Source organism: Corvus kubaryi, unplaced genomic scaffold, assembly GCF_017639235.1.
Source record: "Corvus kubaryi isolate FWS band 111438036 unplaced genomic scaffold, C.kubaryi_AGA036_p1.0 133, whole genome shotgun sequence".
Lineage (NCBI taxonomy): Eukaryota > Metazoa > Chordata > Aves > Passeriformes > Corvidae > Corvus > Corvus kubaryi.
Window position 1 is genome coordinate 8,676,367 of NW_024580667.1, and position 21,459 is coordinate 8,697,825.

General features: G+C 40.5%; 1 protein-coding gene across 2 annotated transcripts in view; it reads right to left on the bottom strand.

Moving 5' to 3' along the window:
* Window positions 1–21,150, bottom strand: part of IL1RAPL1 (interleukin 1 receptor accessory protein like 1) — a 696,566-nt gene extending 675,416 nt beyond the window's left edge. Inside the window, exon 1 of one of the 2 annotated variants that reach the window (XM_042035783.1) lies at window positions 20,617–21,150. The gene's annotated coding sequence lies outside the window, so the exon portion shown is untranslated. The other variant, XM_042035787.1, reaches the window with a different exon arrangement.
* Window positions 21,151–21,459: the final 309 nt, after the last annotated feature.

Here is a 21,459-nt window from a genome sequence, read left to right on the forward strand (position 1 = left end):
AGTGGAGCAGTTTGTGAAGAACTGCAGCCCATGGGAAGGACTCACATTGGAGAAGCTTGTTGAGGACTGCCTCTTGTGAGAGGCAGCCCATACTGGAATAGGGTAAGAATTTGAGCAGGAAGGACCAGCAGTGACAATGTGTGATGAACTGACCGCAGCTCCCATTCCCTGTCCCCTTGTGCCACTGGAAGGAAGGAGGCAGAGAAATCAGGTATGAAGTTAAGCCCAGAAAGAAGAGAGGGGTGAGGGGAAGGTGTTTTCTAAGATTTGGTTTTATTCGTCGACATCCTACTCTGATTCACCTGGAAATAAATTCAGTTAATTTCCCCAAGTTGAGTCTGTTTTGCCCACGACAGTAACTGGGGAGTGATCTCTCCCTGTCCTTATCTCTCAAGCCACGTGCCTTTCATTTTATTTTCTCTTCCCTGTCCAGCTCAGGAGGGGAGTGACAGAACAGCTTTGGTATCAAGCCAAGGCAAACCCACCCACCCAGCACAAAAACAGATGATTTGGGGTTTTTTGTTGGGTTTCTTCAGTTGTTCTTCAGAGTGCTCTGCTCTTTGTTTTTATGAATTTTGGAGAAATTTCTGAGAGAAAAGTGCATGAATTCTCTTTGGAATCTCATGTACAGAGAACACCATACTACATCAAAAATATACCATTTCACTTTTTTTTGTATACAATAGTGGTTTAAACTCTACTTCATGGAGCAATATAAATCCTCTCTTTTTCGGAAACTGGAAAAGAAATATTGTGAAATTACTACTTGGGGAAACATACTAATTTCCTGTGCTCTATGTGCAGTTTGTTTCCTCTAGTGATACAGAAATGTGCATTCTGTTTACCTTGAAAATACTCAAAATTATGTGTAAATGTTGTGATTACAATAACTTCGCATTTATTAACTTCACTAATGCACAATACTAATTTCTGCAGTGCAAAGTAAAATCCAACCAAAATAAAATTTGGCAAACATCTATTTCTTTCCTGTCATTTTTCTTCAGGTAGTGTCTGGGGAGACTCATTTGATGTGGGTGTATTACTACAAGCAAGTGCCAAACAGTTTTACCTAAGGGGCTGGGGAGAAGATGTAAGCCTGAAAAATCAGCGGCCTTGCTCTTCTGGAAATACTGTTCACCTCTGGCTAGTTCCTCCACACTTCTGCAACTGCCTTAAAGCAATCCTTCCTCCTCCTGCTGCTTCCTTGGGCAATTACTACATCTTGTGCCAGGATGAATACACATCTGCCTACCTGATTAAATATACTTGGGATTAGTAAGAAGAGCAATTTTTGCTACATGCCCAGTTGTGAGACAGAAGGGCCTGTGAAGGTGCTCCCCACCTAGATATGTCTCATTTGGCTCTCCTTTTTCTGATGTAGCTAGTAACATTGTTTCTGGACTGCTTTTTCCTATCTGTCCTTTCCCATCTTACACATTAATGAAGAAATATTATACCATTTTTATGCAACATGGGACTTGTTCCCTATATTACAGCTTTAGTAATTTCTTCTTTTAAACTTCTTAATTTACCTTAATAAAGAATTTTATGCCCATACTCTCACCGTTGCACCATATATATACTAGGACACCCTTAATGCCCTTGATTTCTCCTGCTCTCTTTCTGTGGCACATCATAATTTCTGGGGCTTTTTTTATTCTAATTAATTATAGGATGTTGGGAGTTATTAGCTTGGAACTTCTGGCATGTAAGTGGTGTGGGGTTGGTGCTCTGAAGTAATTTTTAAACTGACTGTGTATTACATTTTTGCAGTTATCCAGACTACCCAGCTGCACCAGTACTAAAGGAAACAAAGCCAGGACCAAAGCTCAAATGCCGGATCTGCAGCCATTCCCACTGCTCCCATGCCAGTGCTCTCCCTAGCATATTATGGTTTGGGGTGGGAGGGGGGGACTGAAGTGGTCCATGGATCTGCTGTATTCACCACTGTAGGCATGGCTGCTTCTCCAGATGGTTTCTGGCATCTTAATCCTACAATTTAAAATTATCTGGTGCCCCCTCCTAGCCTCACTCCTGTGCTTAAAGGCCATTCTGAAATGCTAAGTGCCTAACGTAACTGGATTTTTTAACACTGGTTATGCAAATGAGATTATACAATCATGGCTGGGGGTTCATAATGTAGTTTTATTCTTGTGTCTGACAGATGTCACCATCATTGATGATCCTATTTCACACTGGCTATACTGTAATTTTACATCCTCAGTAAAGCTTAATTGCATGTAAGTTGAAGTGTTTTTTCACAAAAATTTGGTATATGATGAGGCCATAACACTGAGGAACCACAAACAAACTATTTAGGACATTAAACACAGAGTTTGCCACAGTTGCTCTACAAAGGCTACTCTACAGTACTCCTAGCTAAACTTAGCCAAATCCTAGGGGTTTAATACTTAAAATTATGTTGATATTACACTTTACCATCACTTGACTTTCCCAGAATCCCTTTTTTTTGGAAGCTAGTACTCCTCTTATGCCTTAGGTTTTAACTTTCATATTTTTCAAATCCTGTACTGCCTAGTGTGTAACTCTGAAGTTTCTTGTAGCCTGTTAATTTCTGCTCTCTCATGCCAGGTAGACATAACAAAGCTTCTCCAGGTCTGCCTTCCAAGGACACTCAGACCATCCTAGGCCCAAAAGCCTCTAAAGGGGGGGAAAGCTTGGGGAAATTACATCATTAACTGAAGCTTTAATTGGAGAATTAACCCTGATATGCAAATGAACCAAACATATAAAAGTGTGAAGAACTCCTGACTTGGGGTCCATCTTGGGGTCCATTTTGACAGTAGCTTCTGGCTCCCCAGGGGGTACCTTTGAAGGCCCTTCAAATAAATACCCTTATTCTTGTCTAGTCTGTTTTTTAGGTGGCCACATCAGGCATCAGTGCCAAGTGGATTGTTCTTTCTTGACTTTTTAATAATGGAGTATCTGAGTATTGCATCTCTAAACATATGCCATGTGAAGTTTCTGTAGGTCTGAAATTAAAAAAAAAAAAAAATTCTTAGCTGCATTTCTGACTTGCATTAAAATGCCAGATTTTCTGGCATGGTTTTAGAGCTGAGAGGAGGGGATTTTTAAATAGTATCTGATAACTATAGGAACCAATGAGAAATACAGCATCTTATTATGGGAAGACAACGTATATTCAATGAGGTCTGAGCTTCACACATACCACTGTTTCTGGTGATCCAGTGAATGTACTCAGATTCCACGAGCAAGAATGACCTGTTCAATCTGACATACCTATATGTTAGTAGCTACCATGACATCCTGCATGATACATGCTATGAAATAGAACTGAAATATTCTATCCTTCTGGTACCATGATGAATTTTTAAACCAGCTTATGAACAATTAATTCCAGTCCCCACTTTGCCAGAAGAACTGTTAAGGACACTTAAAGAGCTGAGAGGGCAATACTTTTGGCTACTGTTCAGATTCCAGGCAGATTCTCAGCACTAAATACACACTTTAGTTAAAATGGTAAAGTGTCACAGGCTGGCTGGGACAGCCACAGACTGACAATAAAGCACAGCCATCAGAAAACCTGCATGGAATAAGTACAATAGCTTAAGTAAAAAATCAGAATGACATATTACTGAAAAGCTGCAAATTTAGCATCTGCACTTGAAGACAGGTGTGTGGGAGAGCTACTGCAAATGACATTAGCAAGACCTCCTCTAGCATAATGTAGAGGCTTCTGGTCAGTATTCTCCAAAAGATGAACTCAGATCACAAGTGCAAAGGCAGCTGTTAGAGCACATAAGGGGAACAGAAGTCTAATAGAATACTTTAGCTTGTTTATTGTGATAAATATCAGAGAAGTGAGGATTTCTTCCTGTATACCACCAGGGAACAGACATGAGTCAGAGGAAAAGTCACGTCAATTAAGGGCACTGAATCTGAGCTGTCCAGTAACTATTTTGGCCTTGAAAGCAGAAACCAGATTAGAAGGACAAGCCTAAAAGAAAACTGTTTTGAGAGAGTAGGGGCTGCATAACAATAAGGCCCTATCCTTTATTCCTAAGAATGGGTGCATATATTAAAAACTGGAGTATATCCTGAGTAACAAATGATAAACAGTTGGAAATTAAAGTTTATGAATCATTGTAAAATAAAACTTTAAAAATAAATAGAAAGACAACTTGTTTCAGGAATCACTCATCTGCTGAACAATTTTACTGTATTTGGGTTAAACTTAATGTGGCACCAGGAACATGTATCTATAAATTCATGTGGTGGTTAGTATTATGTACCAACAGTGTCCTGTCTTACATGGAAATAACTAGACAGAAATAAAGAAATTAAATATATCTCATATGTGATTTATGTTAATTCATGCTAGAAATAGAAAACTGTATGTTTTAAAAAAGGATCTAACAGGAAAACTTTAAAAAGAGGCTTGGAATAGCTGCCTTCTTACTCAGCTTTACTGTGCAAACACCCATCATTCAGAAGACATCTTTCTACAAATTTCTTCTGGCGACTCCTGTCTAGTCTGGGGATGGCTACTGGAGAACAATTTATAGGTCAATGCATTTTTCAGAAGCAGACATCATGATCTACAAGTAATACTCACAATTCAATTAATTATTTCTGACTGATAAAGGTAATAATGATGATATACTCAATTTAGATTGTCATAAGGTGTTTCATTTCGTACCATGTGACCTGATTATGAAGGAAGTAAAATGACACAAACTCTACATTAAAAATTAAAAATCCTTCAAATTAAAACTTGCTTATTAATATGAGGTCAAAAGTCCAAATTCAAACTAAGAGCCCAAATATTTTAAATACTCTGAATACTGTGTAATATAAAATCATGCTCAACTCCTCATTAGTGATAGTTTAGTTTTCTATTTTCTAAACTGAGATTTCAGTGATGGGGGAGTGATTTATGGTACAGAATTCAGGTTTTTGCAGAAATTTATTCTCCTATAGCTAAAATCAACTTACAGAACCACCGTGATTTTGAACAAGTTAATTGTTTTGATAGTTCAATGAAAACTGGGCTGTTTTCTTCTTAAGTGACATCTGTAGGTGGCCTGGCATTGCAGAAGCTTTGTGCTCTTTCTACAGACAGACAATTTGTGACAATTGGCTAATTACGAAATTAAGCCTGAGGTGGCTTTCTATAGCCGTCCTCAATCATTCAAGCAGACTAAAAATACAACGAACTCCATTCTCTGTTCCTTCAAATCTGTTCTCCACTGTGATGCCTACAAAAAATTGAGAAGGAAGCAGTAGCTGATGGCTACTGTCAAGAGTGTTGCCAATGTGGTTTTGTTATTACCTCATGCTCTCCAGCTGCCCCAATCCAATTTCTCTCTCTTGTAAGCTCTATGGCTTGGGTTCTGAGCATGCACAACACAGAGGGAAATGGAAACCAGGCAATTATGGGCAATCTTGTAATAGAAAGGAATCAAAGTAATTCCTCCACCAACATTAAAATCCTTGTTCCTATCCAAACCCGAACCACAATGTATGCTCCCTCCCACAGCAGACACTATTTCCAATTCAGAAAGAGCAAGGTAAAAGAATTTCTTCCACAATTTAATCACAAAAGTTTTTTAAGGGTATAGGCAGATGCACATTTTGTCTGTACAAAGACATTTTATGGAGCTATGTATGGAGTGGAAAATAAAAAATCTGCTCTGGAAGAAGTCCAGCTTGGCCTCTAAAAGCACTAACACCTTTAATTGAAACCTGCTGAACAAACATGATCTGCTAGAGTGCCAGAAGTAGTGCAGTTTTCCTACAAATGGAAAGTACAGCTGTGTCAAATGGAATTGTTTCACCAAACCTTTGTTTCACCAGCCTTTTTGTGGCAGGGAAATTTGTGGAAATGAGTGTACCAGACCAAAAAGCCTTGTAGCTTACTTCTGAAGAGTATCTGTGTTACAGGATGATGCCCCAAATGGGACCTGCACTGGAGACCCATTTGCCTTCCCAGTCCTGATTCAGAGAGCAGCAGGCACACACACTGACCAGACTGATGGAGATAAACAGGCAGGGGAAATGGTACTCAGCTCTGCATGGACCTGTCTCAACAGCATTTCAGTGATTACAGTCCTGTTTCTGGGGCTTTTCAAAGAGCAATAAAAAAAAAAGATGCATAGGTATCTTAAAAACTCAGATATAGGCAGACTGAGCTTCAATCTGTAAGGCTCAGAGTGAGCTACTTTATGTCAGGAAAAAAAATCTGTTTATAAATATGCTTTTCTTATTGAGTTAGATTACCCCTCTCTATTTCACTATTCCCTTTCATGTGTGCATGAGTCTTAAAATGTGATAATCAGAAAATACCATCTGCATAACAAAATCCCCAGAAACAACTGCAGAGCCTGTAACTACTCACTCTCATTTCAGAGGAAGGATGCAGCACATATTAATGCTTTACTGAAGGGAACTCATCCATCTTCTCAGACAGGAGTCTGTCTTTTGCACTCTCATCACACCACAAAACACCACATCTTACCATATCTTCACATCTCACAGTCTCTAATGTGTCTGTTCCCTTAGTGTGCCAGGGAGGTGAGAAATGCTATCACCCCATTCTGCTCCTGGGAATCCAAGTCAGGCAACACGTCTGCACTGCCAAGCAGTGCAGTCCTTGAGTAAACTCCCTCACACAGATCATCACAGTGTGAGTTCACTGCTGGCTTCTGGCAACAACAGGTGAGGGAGGGCAGTTCACTCCAAGAACCACCTCCAACACCAAGGTGACAGGCTTGGTTTGGCCTGTGTTGAACAGTCCTCTGATACCATTCTATCCCTAAGCTTATCCCTGCACATAGCCTAGGACACACAACATCTACTACCAGTTTTGTGTCTGAAAAAACTGTAATGCAGGGGAGGCTGCACTTCACACAAACAAAACTAAAAATAACCCCATAAACCTACAGAAAAAACCCAACAGTAATAGTAATAACTAAAAGTAGGAGTCCACCACAGGTGGCTGAGAAGGAACCCAAAGCCAAATGACAAATATTGTAGTCCTGGTCAACCTGTTTGAGAGGGTATGAGCATCAGGCAGTGTGGCTATGAACTGCTCTCCACCACTAGGAAAAATTTAACTCTACTGCAGCCAAAACCAGCACAAGCTTGCTGTCCCCCTTCTTGCCACCTAGCCAGCTGGCCCCAGAGAGCGGGGTCGGGGAACAGCCTCCCAGCCAAGCTCTCTTCTTTACTTGGGAGCTGATGTTAAACCAAGGCTTGACATTGGCCAAGGAGACAGGAATCTCTCCTTAGGGATGATGTATGCAGCAGAAAAGCTGTGATCAAACCAGAGGCCACTGACCGACACCAAGGATTTCTCTATGTCTTCATTATTAATAGCTTTTCTTTAATATCCATCTTAGAGCAGCCTTTCCCAAGCCTGTTAGCTGCTGCACAGGTCATGTGGCAACTACAGGGCTGCACAAGATGGGAAGGCAGTGCTCTGCTGACCATTCCCCATGGCTGTCCAAGCACCCTTCCTGGGGGCACTGCCTGCACACTCTGTGCCACCCATCTGGGGCACCAGATGTGCTCCCTGCCAGCCAGGCACTGCCAGCTCATAATCTCCCTCTGGAAGGAGGTTGAATTTCATCAAAACCTGTCACGCAATCTAATTGTAGAGCTCAGTTATCTTAACTGGCAGGTATACAGCTAATTGTTCACCTGGGGTATGAAATCTCAGGAACAACGTGCTACATAAATACAGAATTTTTGTATAATGTAAGCAATGTGTGCAGCAGGGTGTCACAATCACTGTCGGTGACTGGTGACAGCTAGAATGTCTCATCTGATGGAGATAAATAAATTCCACATTGCTGAAGGTAATGCATGGGTTTATTTGTGTATCACAGCACATAAAATACAAGACCATTTAAGGATATTTTCTCCTCTATGTCTTTGTTTTCAAATAAAATTTAGTTTTCACTAAAAAAGAGGTGTGTACAGCCAGACAAAATGAAGCCCCATTTGCTCATGGGAACTGATAAAATAGTTCTTGTTTCACGTGTGTATTCACCATAAAAGCTATGCACCACACACACACCATGTAACAGTAAAAGTGAGCTACAATTCCTGACATCAACAAAACACAATCTCCTGCTGAAATCAGTTATTCCATATGTAAGAACTCCCATAACTCTGTTATAAAACTTTTTTATTCCATAAAATAAATTTTATGGAATGCCCTAGAAGTATATGCAATTTTGATACTGAGATCAGTGATGGTTCTCTGCTATATTTTAACTATTTCTGACCATCTAAAGGAAAGTGAGTATTTCTTGACAGTGTATTTTGTTTAATTTTATTCTTTGATAAGGACTGAGCAAAAATTGTGCCCCTTCATAGTGAAGCTATTTTAAAAATGAGCTTTAAATAGTAAGAGGGTCTGTCTGCCCTCTAAGATAAGCAGAAAGACAATTTGTACTTTAAAACAAATTGTGGACTTAAATAAATGGGTATCTAAATTTAATTACAAAAATTTATCTTTCTTTCTGGTGTGCCCCTTTCCCTTTTCTCTGGGGGAAACTTGTGTGGGTTGTTTTTGTCTTTTTAATTAGAGCCTTAATAGATAACCCTCAAAGCAAAATCTAAAGCTTTTGGGTTCTAAAAACTGCTATTATTTGAACTTAGTCTTGCCATACTATTTTTATAGTATTTTTCCTCTATCCTGCAAGAACATTTACACTATGAATTTCCAGTAAAAGAATAAATAAAAAACCTTCCTTTTTAAGCTAAGAATATTATGTCAACCTTGATAGCAAAAATACAAGGTAATTCTATAATGAACTGTCTCTGGTTGAAAATTCAGTCATCCTCATTCATCAAAACAAAGCATGAAGTTGAAAGCTTATTTGAGAGCATTCTGAGGGGGTCAATAAAAATAACAATAAAAGTGAGGATTGTAGAACCACAGTTGCTGCCAAATAAGCAATAAATTCACTTATTTACATATTTCAGGTGGCACTGATACAGCCTGATACACTTTGGGCTACATTATTTGCATTCCTGCATTCAGGTTTCATTATTAGATAAACCACAGTCTAGCTTTTACCTATATATATACATATATATATATATATGTGTGTATATATAGGTATATATATATACATGTGTGTATATATATATATATATAAAACTTTTAAGCAATGGTTTTCATACTCTGTATCACTGTGGGATAAAACACACCAAAATATATGTTAAAATCTTGACTCCAGCAGTAATCTAAAGCCAGCTACACAGCTACACAGCAAGCAGCTCCTGCCAAACTCTGAGATGCACTGCCCACAGCTTCCCCTATTATGAAACGCAGACTCCCTCTGAGTTATGAATTCAGGACTAGCACAGAGACAGTAGCCTGTCTTGCACATGTCAAGATACTGTCATTCAGGTGACTGGTGGCTTCTTGACTCCTTGACTTCCAGAAACTTTGAACCAGCTCCTGTGGTAATGCATGAAGGAGCTTGGATGGAAAAACCTGTGTAGGTCTAAACCAGACATGCAGGTTAGACTGCGCAGTGGGTCCTGGTGGAGTAGGCAAACCTCCAATACAGTGCTCTTGAATTCCCTAAGAACAAATTAATGGAGCATTTTCTGTCTAGCAGTGAGTTGGACCAGGCAGGAAAGCACAAGAAAAGTAAAACCCTAGTGGTTAAACAGCCCGTAACTGTGCAAATAAAATGATAAAAAATAATGGCAAAAATAACATATGAGAGTTGACATAATGGTTGTATTTTCAATATTAACACCTATGATTTTATAACAAAAGGTGTGTATATACATTCATACCTCTACTTATATTTATATATATGCTTGTATATATATATCAGTATTATCTGAAACCCATCAAAATAAACACAAACTAAAGCTAAAAGATTCATTTTAATACGAGGCATTTCAGATGGCTGGCAAGCCTTATTTACACATTTCCTGTATTTTTATATATTTAAAGAAACATCAAAGGTTTTTAACAAGAAAATTATATTCTCATAGCCATAAAGTATACTCTTGTGATTGCATTAGAGTGGCTGTGCAATATAACGTCTTTGCTGGCTGACAATGGTTTTTGCTATGTTAATTAAATAAGTCTGTGATCTTTATTCATTAAAATTAATGCAATAATATCTATGTTGAAGGTTCACATTGGACTCAGTCTGGCAAGCCGAATGAAACAACTTCACTGGAGTTACTCTAGCATTATTCTTGACGAAACAGAGCTCTGACAGGAGATTCTGTGTGAAATCGGTTTACCCTTGCTTGACTTAATATTATTCCAAATCAGCAAACACGAGTATCTTCAGAGCAGACAAAAATGTCTTCTATTAAACAAAGCTATGGAAACCACAAGTCTCCAGGCGACAGGTTGTGCCAGGCACGGAGCCCGCTGGCTGGGGCATTCCTGCTGTGATGGGGAAATGCCGCCGGCGTCACCGCGGAGCTCTGCGGTCCAGCCCTGGTCGAAAGCCGTCAGCTGGAATTAGCCCAAAGGATGGCACTGAGCATGGCTTGTCAATTCCAGTAATAAGACCTGAAAAAAACAGCAAAGGTTTCATGTACGAAACCCAAGATCCCTTCACCTCTGGGACTGTCTCCCAGAGAGATACAGGAGCTGCCCTGCTCCTGCTTTCCCATTGGGAAAGCTGCTCTTTGGAAGGCAGGCAGTACCTGCGAGCATGCAGCCGGTGATGGCTCTGTGCCGACAGGCAAATGCACTGCATGAAATATGAGAACCTTGCTGCTAAGATTTTAAAATTCCCAAATCTAATTCACTACACACTGTGAGACCAACAGCAGCCTTTCCCACAACTCCCCGGGCACTGGATTAAGGTTTGATGAATAAGAGCAAACACAGAGTCAAAGTTCAGCATCAAAACCAGAAAGCCCTATCACTATTAACATTTTTGTTCGGTTAACCAGGTGGGTTACACCAGAACCCTGGTAGAAATGAAAACCACAAGCTACCTTTGATTCATGACCATCCATATTTTATATACAATTAATTCAGGCAACAGGGTAAAATAAGAAGATGAATAGTGAAGCAATCTCAAATTAAAAAGACTGATTAGTATTTAGGAAACAGGCAGCTGACCCAGCCACCCCCAATAGTATGACTCACAGTACTATTTTCATATTTGTATTATTTAGCATCTAAGGACCTTAGCTGAGAGTCCTGTTCTGCTAAGAACTTGCATAAAGTACTCTGAAAATATCTTCCCCAATTAATTTTCTACCGAGCAGAAAATGTTTTCATTAAAATTTTATGTCTAAAATGGCACCTTTTGATTCAATCCTCCCAAAATATAAGTGCTAAATAAATAAAATATATTAAAAAATCCACCCTCCAACCAACATGGAAATTACTTCTTTTCTGGAGGCTGGAAGAATGGAAATACTTTCTATGATTTCCAAGAGCTGGCAAAAAATTGAATTTCCACTGAGGTAGGAAGAAGAAATTGACATTAACTTTTTCTCTAACCCTACTTCATAGACAATAAAATAGAAATATTAAGCAGAGAGTTTATATTATAAATAGATGAAACACTAAAAAATACAAGAAGGCAGAATGTGTTTATGTCTTTCAGTGTTTAGAGACAAGAAATTGAAGTATGGACAAATTCAGCGAATTTTTACAGAGTAGCAATATTTGGAACTAGTGAAAGGGCCTGATTTTAAACACCAAAGAAATAAAAGACATTCATTGCATTAGCAAACATGGAAGTCTTAAGCATTAAGTGATACTACAAATGGACAAAATCAAGAGAAAACAGTAATTAAGGAAGGTCCCCTTTAAGTGAACAGCCATAAGTAGAAGTAGAGTGTCTGTCCATTGAGTCATGAGACTGTTCTTTGACAGAATATACGATATTATATATAATAAATATATGATACATTTTTACATATACGAAGGACTGAAGAAGCAGTATGAAGGAGGATAAGTTAAACTAACTAAAGACTGAAACCTATCTATATTTTGATTAACCTGACAATTTTTTAGAAGGAACTAGCCCAGGATGTACACTAACACTGTATAATCACTAAATATATTTTTAGTGATTGATTTTAACAATCTTTACGAGTTTTCCATCACAGCAACTGAAAGTACTTGAGACCAGGGGTGGTGTTACAACCTTTTAAGAAACTAGACATTCCTTTCCCTGAATAAACAATATATGGGGTTTGCATACCCTTTAATGATGGAAATTAATGACTGTTTGTACTGTCAATGATATAATAAAGCTTTACTGGATTCTGTTAAAGTTTACAAGATTTTCTTTTTCTAATCTATGTTACTCTATTAAACATAAGCAGTATGAGGGTTTTTTTCCACAGAAAATAACAAAAATGAGGAAATTAGATGATAAAGCTGGAGATAGAGCCAATATCTACAGAGTGCAGTAGGCCTCGTTCCATTTCCATCACTGTGTTTTGGACCAGGACTTTAGTAATGAGGACTTGAACAGCAAAATTAGGTTGTTCAGTCAACATTAAAAAATCTTTATTAAGCAGTAGCACAATTGCTGGGTTGGTAAAATGAACAGAGAGTGAAGAACTACAGTCTGAAGAACACACAGTCCATCTAGTCAGATAGCAGACCTCCAAGGGAAGCCAGGGACAAATCCTCTGGAAGAAGCATCCTTTAACACTTCAGAAATCACAGACACATACATCCACTGATTACACCATAACTGGAGTACACATTGAGACAGCCTTCTAACTGTCTATTACACAGCCTGATAATCTTCTTACCTAGGTATCTACTGTAATGCAACATCTCAAAATCTTGTTTTTATCAAGATATTCTAATCCATTAGAGCTTTCTCTTCACTGTATCCTTGTCCATAGGAGACAAAGGATTTGAACAAGCTATGTAAAGGAGTGCTTTCCTTTACTCATTTTTCATTTTCCACAATTAAATTTTATTGGTCATCAGGAAAACAATATTTAAGATAACCCAAAGTATCTTTCCATAGCCTTCAATACCCCTGCATCACCTGTTTTTCCATATTGTATCTTCCTCTTTTCTCTGAATAAAACAAAACCTTCCAACCTTCCTCTCTTTCTTCAGATGGGAATCTTTTCATGTGGAAGACTTTTTTTTTTTTTTTTTTTTTTTTTTGCTGTTATTCTCTGGTCTTTTCTTCTTTCTTAGTAGGTTTCTGGATAAGAAGTGACCAAAGGCAGACATATTATTCATACTGAGTATGAGAGTGAAGAGTTGCTGAGTGTTATACAAGAAATACTACACAAAATTTTACATTTCTTTGATAATATATATATATAAACTTTCTTCTACTATAAACTGAGCAAATACCCAGTTGACCTTTTCTACAACAAGGGGCAAGAGACTTTTGATAGTATCTGTTGTTCTGTCAGGAGAGATATACAGGAAACATTTAGATTGTATCTTCCAAAGTTTTACCATGTAGATTTCTAAAATTACATTTGATACCATGTAGCCCATTGATGTCCTTTCAAAGTATGTTTCTGCTTTGACATTCCAAAATACATTTGTGTTGTCTTCAAACATGCTGTATTTACAGACCATTCAAAAAATAAATACTAGATCAACCTTAAAACACAGCTACTGTCTCATGGCTTCTTTGAATGATGCTTGTTTTCCTACATTTAGCATAAGAAAAAACTACAGTATTTCCCGTTTATGGCTTGCTCTCAGTCTTCCTCTGGGCATGTATGTAAGTGCACAGGTAAAGGTGTATGTGTGCACAGGCATAAGTAAGTATCTGTATTTGTGCATGTGTACATGTGCATAATTCTCCTCTAGTGACCAGCTACAGAAACAATCTCTGAAAGTATACATGAAGCTATTAGAGAGTATCCAAAGTATGGCCACAAGGATGGTGAAGGGTCTAGAAGGGAAACTTTATGAGGAGGGGTTGAGGTCACTTGGTCTGTTCAGCCTGGAGGAGACTGAGGGGAGACCTCATTGCAGTTACAACTTCCTCATGAGGGGAAGAGGAGGTGACAATAATGATCTCTTCACTCTTATGACCAGTGACAGGACTCAAGGAAATGGCCTGAAGGTGTGTCAGGGGAGGTCTAGGTTGGGTATCAGGAAAAAAGTTTTTCACCCAGAGGGTGGTTGGGCATCAGAACAGGCTCCCCAGGAAACTGGTGACAGCACCAAGCCTGTCTGAGACCAAAAAGTGTTTGGACACTGCTCTCAGGCACATAGTGTGACTCTTGAGGAGTCCTGTGCAGGGCCAGGAGTTGGACTCAATGATCCTGATGGGTCTCCTTCGAATCAGCATATTCTATGATTCTATGATAACTTAATATATAGGTATGTGCAGAAAGACAGTGTGAATCAGCCAGCCTGATTTAACATTGGTGTAAGCACACCACTTTCAGCTATGGAACCTCCAAAGAAATGTCTAGTAGGAAGTTCACAGGCCTTGTCTGTTTTGTAAAAGATGTTGAACAAAATAAACTCTGTGTATACTGAACATGCAGATCTTATTGACAGATTGATACACACACATATCTCCATCACATGCACAACTTTCTGGAAAGGAAATGCCATGCATTTCCACTTATGCCATTCTAAAATGAGCAAAGGAGTTTCTGGGGGGGGGGGAAGTTTTAATGTGGGAGGAGACAGCCAGAAAGCATTAAAGGAAAGTCGAAGATGCAGAATGCCAAGGTGCTGTATGGTAACAGCTGTGCTCTGCTGCCATCCTGAAATTCTGTGCACTGAGCAGCAACCTGACAGACACATGGCTAAAATTGCTGCCAGGGATCAGTGCCACACAAAAGCATCCTGGCCAAACACATTCCTGTGCAGACATTGTGGCTCTATCCCAAGGCTTCCATCATACCAACAGATCTTGGTGTAGGAATTATCCCTGAGGCATATGATCTGAGCTCAGAGTCAAAACCAGTAAAGGTGCACTGTCAAATGGATGTAGGCAGGAACAAATGTACGTGCAGGTCCCTTACAGCACTCAGGCACAGCAACTCTCAGTCTGAGGCAACTGGTATGGGAACTCAGGTCACAGCTGGTTAAGATCACTCCTAACCACCAGTAGAAGCCTTTCCTTGCACATGACAACGGATGCACATTACTATGACTTCATTTTCCCTGAAACAGTCTAAACTTCTGGTTGGAATTAAGAAGAAATTGTTACTGACTCTCCAAGCACACATTACTAAGTGAATTTAATAGGGGAAACTGAGATACTGAGTTTTTACACAGCAGTGGCACTAACTTTGTAAGTCAGTCAGTACCTCTGCCAGTCTTGCAAGAGAACTGTGAGATTTTTGTTGAAAATTCCAAAGTTTGTACTTTGTCAGAGGAAAGTCTGATTTCTGGAAATTATCAATCTTTTCTTAAATTTTTGGCCATTTCTTTTCAGTCTTTTCACTTAACAGAAAACATTCTTTCTCTCATGTTCCTGACATTCATTTATTATTTTATGGAGAAGCACCTCAAATTGCCTCAACTGAGAGATCACCATCTCATTGCGTGACTGGAAACAGGCATGAAAACAAAAAGGTGATGGCCCTTGCACTGAAGACTTTAAGGATTCTCAAAAAAAACAAAACAAAATCAAGCACTGGGAGTTGGGAACTGCAATAACTTTAAGCATCTGGGTATCACTAGTAAAGAACAGACAAGAGGAATATAGAAATATAGTCCATCTCTGAAGATAGAGAAGATACTTCACCACTGTCTGCACATTTACAAGCTTTTCTGCCCCCATTTTAACCCACTCTGCAGTCTCCATCTTCTTCCTCTTTCACCATGCTCTATTTGCTGTGGACAGCTTTGAAGGACCAGAGAACAGAAAACTTTGACACCACTACCCCTTGTCTACCTGCTGATCGTATATATTTGTAGAGATGGTATTGGTCTTCTCAACACATGAATTAGGTTTCTGTATTTCTTTTCATAAGCTACACTGAGCATTTCCTAAATTATTCCCAGAAGTAAAAAACAAAATGGAAAGAATATCTACTTCATTGGCAAAAATCTAAATGTTTTCATGTTCTCCCTTTCTCCTATTTCATCCCAATTTAAAAATCTTTGTGAGTAAATGCTGTAGTTGATGCTACAACCATCAAAGGATTATTGTCTGTGTGCTGTTCCTATAAACATGAAACTTTAAAGCACATAAAGCAGTAAGACTGATGCGCTTGGTTCGTTTGTTCAGACCTAGTTATTGAGGCATAAATACTGTGCTGCATAACACCATGGAATGACCTAGGAGTGCCTATAATACACAGGTACAGTGAGACCTAGAAAAGCAGAGTACTCAATGTTAAAACAGAGAACCAGCACTACCTGATTTCCTTGCCCTGGTCTTACTGAGCTTTGGCAAATGACACAGGATTTTCCCTTTCTGCAGGATGGAGTTCCATATGTGACTACCTATGCAAAGCTTGATTATTAACATTAAAAACCCACAAGTTTTCATCTTCATTATTCTCTCCTTCCTCCCCACCCCCAAAGGAGTTTTCACCTAAATGTAAATTAATTTTAAGCTGTCACAAATAAAATTAATTGGTGTATTTCATCTGTTTTTCTTTTAGGAGTATGAAAACGACATGAAAGTGCATAAAAAATGATATGTTAAATGATCCCTCCTAAGTCACTAAGTCACTGTGGTCCATCACTGCATATTTAATTACATTTTAAATTAAAAGTATACACTTGAATTGATAGAGCATAATGGCTGCTTTGGTGCTGCTGTAGACATTCACATAAAGACTTAAAGAAATACATGGATTACTGACCTGACAGGCCATGACAGTAACCTAACACAGCCATTATGGTCTCTACTGTGAATTCTTCTTATTTCATAGACCCCTGACACAAGGGATGGAAACAGGATAGAGGTTTATAATAGAAATGCTGACACAACCTTACCTATAGCTGTGCAAATGGTGCCTCTAAAATTAAACTTTACAACTTCAGCACCACTAGATAAGTTGCTAGTTTTTAATCATATTAATCACAGCTTCATGTTTCAATTGCCATATATTATCATGCAGTGTGAACTATAAAAATAAAATTATTCCCAGCCACTAAAGATCACAGCTGTTATGAAACACAGAAGTATATCCAAACACTTCTCTATAAGTGCAAATACACTGAAGGAAAACCTCAGTTGATTATACTTTTTTTTTTTTCCCTAATACATGGGTTCAACATAATGGCCACAGAAAGCAATCTGAATACATTACAAGACTATCACTGAATAGTAAAAAAGCTTCATTAAGATCTGTCTTGTATGTTTCAAATTTTCTTATCAGCAGTAAAACAAGTCTACTGTCTTCAGTGACAATGACAGTCAGAAGCCTGCTCTTTCAGAGGAAGGCACTGAGATTATTCTTCATGCACTGCTGTTTTCTTTAACAGCCAGCTCTCCAGCAATAGCGAGGAGTGGGTGGCCAAACTCTCACTGCTTTCAGTGGTCTGCGATTTGGAGCCTGGAAATGTTTTATGTAAATATTTCTCTTCACATTTTCTCTTCATTTGTCCGAGTGATTTACAGCTTTACTTCAGCAAGGAAAGTTTCCTCTTGAAAAAGCTATATTTGGTGCAAACTGAACAGATATTTCATTGGAGCTGAAACACTCTATTTTTACCAAGTGGCCATTGCTAACTACAACAATAAAATTAATCTAGAAATAAACTGGGTGGCTTACCACTCTCTATTGTCCTGAATTTGCAAATCCTTGCATGCTGCATGCCACTTTACATGTATCATGTGATACATTCCCACACTGTCAGTGCCTACTCCTCTACAGCACCAGTTTTATAACACCTTCTGGAGACAATTGTGCTTTCCTTTAAGATGGGTGGCACAGGTATGTAGCCTGTGTGTCACAAGGGGTCTGGTAAGGAATCAATGGAAAGAGCATGCCTGTAATTATGTGAGGCAGAACAGAGTATGCAATGGACATTTCTGAAAATTATAAGAGCTGTAGCAATGCATAGGAGTTGCCATAGTGTTATTCTGACCCCTGAAGGATGGAAACAGAGTTAACTTCATATCCTTTTTTTTCCAGCTTACTCAGATACTAGATGAACGTCAAACTCTAAACTGCATTAGCAGGATTTTTTAGCGCTTGCCCAGACCTATCCTCCAGAAATATGAAAACAGTCATGAACTAATGCTGAACCAACTTTAAAATACTGATGTTTTCAGGGAAGCAGAAAAAAAATATTTTTCAGGCTGCTGTAGGATAAAATTACTGTGAGTTTGATAGTGCATTAAATCTAGTAGGTATGTGAAGATCATGTTTATCAAGAGATGTAAAACCCACTCTGCCCTCACCTCCTCTCAACTGAAAAGTATTTTAGTGACATTTTGCTAGAATGAATTCAGAGTGAAGTGGGGAAGGACACAGGTCAGTGATGATAAGATCACTCATTTCAGCTAAGATTTCATCAGGCTTACATTTTTCAAAAAATGCATCTGTTAGAGAGAGGTATGGGCCCTCAGCAGTGCCTTTGTGAGTTTATCTGTCTTCAAGGAGTGCTCTTCCCCTCCCCCTGAACAGATAGGAAAAGTGATTCAGGATTCTAAAAGGGGCATTTAGGCATATCCTGACACTGCTATCTTTGAGCACAATTTGCTGAAAAAGTCTGAGTTAAACAAATGGGACTCCTGTTACACCTTTGCTCTTCACCTACTCACTTCTAAGATGCTTGAAATGTGCTAATGGATCACCTTTTAGGTTCCTGTAAATGTAACAGGTGTACGAAGCTGTTGTATCTGACAATACTTTTTTCTCACGTCAGTCACGCTGTATTGTAACATACTGAAGCAGCACCCTGCCAAAGCTGTGAGCAGTCACTGCTCACACCGAGAGAGACACAACGCTGTCTGTGCTGGGCGCCGCACACACCCGGGTGAAGCGGCACCAGCTCTGCCTTGAGCACTGGGAGAGAGGTCAGCAGAATGCCGTGCTTGGAGGTAGGCGACGGCGAGGGGAGAGGAGGAGGATCAATTTTAATTTGGGTTTTGTTCCTCCTCCGCTCAGCTGTTGCCATGCACCCCAGTCCCAGGTTGCGGTGTGACCTTGCCGAGCAGCGCGCAGCCCGGGCTGCTCAATGGGACCATTGTGCAGCCTTGCAGGGGCTCTTCGGGAGCCTCTCCCCGGGTGTGGCTGAACCAGCGCCTCGGCAGCCTCCTCCTCCTCCTCCGTGAACTCCTTGTCCCGGGGAAACTCCGCCAGCAGCATGCTGATGCAAAAGGCAGCCTGCGAGAGGCAAACCCCTTGTCAGGAGCTGAGCAAGGATCTCCCCTCCTCTGCCCAGGTCTCCATCCCTCGCTGCCGGGAGCGCTACAAAGTTAACCCAAGTGATCGATACGCTATAGGAGCATATTATTCCACTATCGGCGACTGATGCCACTGATGTAATCAAGTTACATAATCGCCGTCTTTGCACAAATACATCCATCTTCCTACAGACAGATCTGCATATCTTCTTCCATCCATTATGCATGAACTCACCAGCAGTATATAAGGGTACATATTTTCGCACACACTATGTAACTTTAGCATTGCAGTGTATTGCACTGCACAACGTCATCACTATCGATTCCCTCAACCTTCCCCCATTCCCTCTTATCAGAACTGATTTTGCAGAGAGAGATTACCAGTGTGCATTGCTCAGATCCCTTTAAATCTTTAAAGGCTGAAGTGCTTCCCTCACTCGCTACTGTTCTTAAGAAGACGATCTTTTCTTTTTCTTCCGTCTCGCTTCACACCACAAGTAACAGGAATGAATTCCCACACAGTCCCTCAGCCAGATGTATGTATGTATGTATGAAATACCGAAGATAGCATCTCTGTTTGCACATCTTCCAATTCCCATACACGTGGTCCGAGGTTTCAGTAGGTAAGTTATTGGGTAAAAAAAGATGTTTTGTAAGAGTAGCTGGATGAGAGATTTTCAGGCTAGTGACATTTATGGTATTTCTCTACTATGAAGCTGAGGGGATTTTGTCCTTACCGCCCCTCACTTCATAATTTCCTTGCAGGATTTACAGGAACAGTTGTAATCCCAAATTACCAGTGCAATTTAACCCCTTTAGCACCAGTGCATTGTACCACGATCAATAAGGACCACCACCTTAAAGTTTAACAACTTGAAAAGCAGGTTTTCTCTACCTCTATTGCAGCTATGAAATGCAGCAGAACGCTGCACAGAGTTGGAAACATCTATTTAAGCAGAGGATGGGATCCGATCTCATATTAATTAGATTCCATCACAGAGAGCTTCTTTACTGTCACATACCCTTTCCAGTCAAATATATTACAACCAGGAAAATAAATTAAAAAAAAAATTAAAAAAAAAAAAAGAGGGAAAATGAAAGACTCCTTGCTCTTACAGTACTCTCCCAAATCCAGAGGGTGCATGAATACAGAGGGATGAGATTTTTTTTTTTTTTTTTTAATCTCAAAAAGCACTCACCAGAAGACCTACTGCAGTTATTCCACTCAACTGCCAATAGCGGCTGGAGCCCCTCGCATCAGGGTAATGCAGCAATCCCGAAAGTGCCCATTTCAGTCACCCGCCACCAAGTTTAGCAATGCCGGGCTTTTGCCTGTATAAAATGACCTTACCCACAGGAGTCTCCCGAAATATTCCTCCGGTGCGATCAGTCAGCGAGGCGAGTGCCGGTCACCACACTGCGCAGTCGGCCGGAGAAGCCCCGTGTTTACTCCTGGGGCTCAGCTGGCCGCGAGTGCCGCGGACGCGGCGCCCATCCATCCACCGCTGCCAGCTCCGCCGCGGGCGCAGGTAATTCCATACAGACTTCGGCGCCCCCCCACCCCCCCGAGTCGCCCCTTCCTTCCTAGTTCAGAAAGTGCCCGCGTCGCCGGCGGGAGGTACCATCCAGGTGCGGCGAGGGGGGGCAGGGGGGAAGGGGGCGGCCGGCCTGGGGGCCCCCGCGCCGCCCGCGGGCAGCTCCGCGCCCAGCGCGCCGCCGCCGCCGAGGGCCGGGTCCCGGCTGCCCGCACAAGTATCCGGCGAGGGACGGTCCGGAGGGGGTTCCTTTCCCGGTGCTGGTGGCTGTGGGGAAAACGCTCCGGGGGGGGCCGGGGGAGGGTGCTTGCCGGGTCCTAGCACCAGCACCGCAGCGCCAAAAAAAGAAAAAAAAAAAAAAAAAAAAAAACCCCGGAGGGGGGGGGTGGGGGGGGGGGAAAATTCTCCAAATGGAAAAGAAGAAAGGAAAAAAAAAATCAGTTGTCCGCTTGCCCCGAACGATACTAATCCCGGGTGAAAATGACAAGTGATCAGCACAGAAGAGGAGGTCTTGATTGATAACCACAATCCACCCAAAATATCCTCGGGAGCAGAGGAAGAGAGGGAGGGAGAGAGGCGAGAGAAACTGCAGTGCATAAATGATCCCTGTGTTCCTACGAGACGGGCTCGCTCGCTCGGCTGAACGCGCCCTCCGCCGG